Below are 3,317 nucleotides of genomic sequence, written 5' to 3'. Positions count from 1 at the left end.
CTAGGCTATGAAACTAGGACGCCCCCACGAAGAGATGAAAACTTTATCAAAACCCATACAAGAAAAAATGGTGTTCCTTCAATTCAGGCAGAGCCAATTATCGTAAGTCTTTTTCCTAAGTGTTAGTAATACTATTTAGACAGAATAAATAACATGTGTTTATTTCATAGAATAAACTTAAAGATATTGTCCAAGTATATCCAGAGTTAAAGGAGAGAACAATTCAGGAAGGTGATGCATTTGCTCTTGTTTGTGGAGAGAAAGAGCCAAAAGGATATATCCGTGTTGTGGGTTTAGGCCCAACTCCTCAAGATATTGGCACCCCTGGGTTGAAGGGTTATGCACCAACAAGACTACAAATGGAGATTCTGGCTCGTACCAAAGCTGAAAAGGACAAGGCTGCTCTAGAAAAACGCATACTTCAATTGCAGGCAGAAATTGAGGAAAGGGCACAACTAGACAGGGCAAGTGAAGAGCCCATGTCACAGCATGGTTCCACATCACGTCAAAATGTGGTATAAATTTTCTTTGTTGTTACACAAAGTAATGTTTATCTTCCGATTTACTCATAATTCACCAAATGTTTGTAACAGAATTCAAGGTTAGAACATGGTGATGAAGATAATGCATATGGAGATGACGATTGTAATGATGAGGACACAATTGCACCAAGCACTGCACCACGCACTAATGATGCTTCTCATTCTAAACATAATTCTTTGGTAATACTTTCATCCTTCTAACCAGTATTATCCTTATCATGCTTCTAATTTTGTGTTTATCGCTTGTATTAGGTTGGAAGAGAAGCCATATTATATGCTTTGTTGAGATCGGATCAACCTGTGGCCAAAGGAATAATAGTTTCAACTAATCCGAGTACCATAGTTGCAGATCTGCCCATTGGAAGGCAATTTTGTGAAGTTGTTGTGACTTGTGTCCTGAAAAGAGATGCAGTGTTGGCTCGTCCCTACGATGATATGCAAACTATGGCTACTGCTTACATGATGTCGCTTGCATGGCCATACAAGAAAGTAATAAACGAAACTTTGATATCTTTCTTTTTTGATTAATGAGTAGCTGCTGACGGATCCTAACTTTGACAGCTGAAGGTCATCAACAAGGCATCAGCAACACCTAACACATCACCTAACATTTCAGGTATTTGACTCTACTACTACTCTTAATGGCCCTAGCTTGGTGACTTATTTGCTGTTTTTAACCATATCTGTTTGGCATTTTCTTTCCTGATATAGTGTAGAACCGGATCTTTGACTCTACTACTACTAACCATATCTCCATGGTGTTTTCTTTGCTGACTTATTTGCTAAGCTTATTTGAACGCCAAACAGATATAGGCAGATATGGTTTGGCGTTTTCAAAATAGTAGTACAGTCATGCAAATAAGTTAGCAAATAACCATATCTGCTTTTAACCATATCTGTTTGCCAAGCTTCAGCAAATAAAACGCCAAGCTAGGTATTTGACTCTACTACTCTTAATGGCCCTAGCTTGGTAACTTTGACTCTACTACTACTGTGTACCACTTGGAAGTTGGAATCATCTTAGTATTTGACTCTACTACTACTACAACTTTTATTTATTTTTGCAATAAAAAGATCCTGCAATAAAAAGCCAGGCAACCAGCAAGGAGCATTGGAGTGGATCAAGTCAGCAAGCAGTAATGGATTTGGCGTGTGACTGTGTGAGTGTGACTGTGTGTTATGCAATGCTGGTGAATTGGTGATCTGGTGTGCTGTCTGGTGGATAAGACAGGTGATCTGGCGTGTGAGTGTGTGTGTGTGTGTGTGTTATGCAGAATGGCGTGTGAGTGTGGACAGGACAGGTGATCTGAACTTCTGAAGGTCTGATTGCTGAGTGCAGACTGAACTGAAGTGCCGAGTGTGTGTGTGCAGCAAGACAGCAAGCTTATGGTCTTTATACTCTTATGGCTATGGTCTTATGGAGTTATGGACTTATGGTTCTGTGTGTGTGCTGTGCAACAAGCTATAATGTTTATGGATGATTGATGATGCCTGCTAGATGTTTTTTTTTGAATTATGAGCTACACTTTTGGTATTATATCATGCTCTATCCTCTATGGCTGTGTACTGCTACTATGCTGCAAGCTATAATTTCAGTTTATAGTTATGGTGTGTGTGCTGTGCAGCAAGCTATAATTTCATTTTATAGTTATGAACTTTCAAATTTTATCATGGGCTATGGTTGCTGCATTTTTTATTTCATTTGGAGTTCAGTTTTTTGGTTACTGCAATGTACCAGTACCTCTTGTTCCCGGCAATTGATTCATAAGTTTCTTACACATGGTTATATTTTTTCAGGAAATGGACAATGTTAGTATCAGATCATGTTACAACCAACCGTGGACATGGTTCTTCGGTCTTGCATTTCTTTTGGAGCTTTTGTTGCGTATGTTGCGTACAACAACGTGAAGGAATTGAGTTATTGTAATACTAGCTTTTGTGTTATGTAATGTGATATTGCAACCTATGGACTAGTTCGATGTATTGCAAACATTATGTTACTGATGATGTTAATATATGATCGATGGATATTGAAAGACCATTAATTTGTGTGCAACATGTGCAATATGTTACCTCATGAAAGATTAGTGAAGTGTATGAGCATTAAGTGTCCTTATAATTATCTATTTGTATGAATGCAATGGATTGTTGGTTGGTAATATCTGCGGCAACGAATTGTTGGTCGGTAATCTACACAATTAGTGACTCTTAGAGAGTCGGTAATACTATTATTACCAACTGATGAAGCGTCGGTAAAATGTCTCTTTTAGCGACAGAAGATGGGTCGGTAAATCGTGGCAGCTGCAACTCTTAGAGAGTCGGTAATACTATTATTACCAAATGATGAAGCGTCGGTAAAACTTTTCTTTTAGCGACAGAAGATAAGTCGGTAAAACAACGGTCGGTCGGTAAAAGTTTTACCGACACAGCTTGCAACGACGTTCGTGGTCCGTCGGTAAAGGTCTTTACCGACCTATAGTTCGTCGGTAAAACTGATTTTACCGACAGACCATAAGTTGCAAATAATGTTCCGTGGTATAGTGTGAACAATATAGATTGAAATGCATAAATTACATGATCAAGGGCATAAAACACATGTATGCTATAGATCAATCCAAGTTCCGCGAATCTAAGACATTTAGCTCACTACGCAGCCTGCAAAAGGTCTTCTCATCTAAAGGCTTGGTAAAGATATCAGCTAGCTGGTTCTCGGTGCTAACATAAAACACTTCGATATCTCCCTTTTGCTGGTGGTCTCTCAAAAAGTGATGTCGG

General features: G+C 38.9%; 1 long non-coding RNA gene across 1 annotated transcript; it reads left to right on the top strand.

Annotated features, from left to right (window-relative positions):
• The first annotated feature begins 1,001 nt into the window (after positions 1-1,001).
• On the top strand, positions 1,002-2,523 carry LOC103649520 (uncharacterized). The gene is made up of 3 exons (XR_563550.3): positions 1,002-1,031; positions 1,104-1,158; positions 2,340-2,523. It is a non-coding gene; the product is annotated as an uncharacterized lncRNA (long non-coding RNA).
• Positions 2,524-3,317: the final 794 nt, after the last annotated feature.

The sequence above is a fragment of the Zea mays genome, chromosome 3 (genome assembly GCF_902167145.1).
Source record: "Zea mays cultivar B73 chromosome 3, Zm-B73-REFERENCE-NAM-5.0, whole genome shotgun sequence".
Lineage (NCBI taxonomy): Eukaryota > Viridiplantae > Streptophyta > Magnoliopsida > Poales > Poaceae > Zea > Zea mays.
Note: the sequence above shows the minus strand (reverse complement) of the source record. Positions and strands in the feature narration are given on the sequence as shown.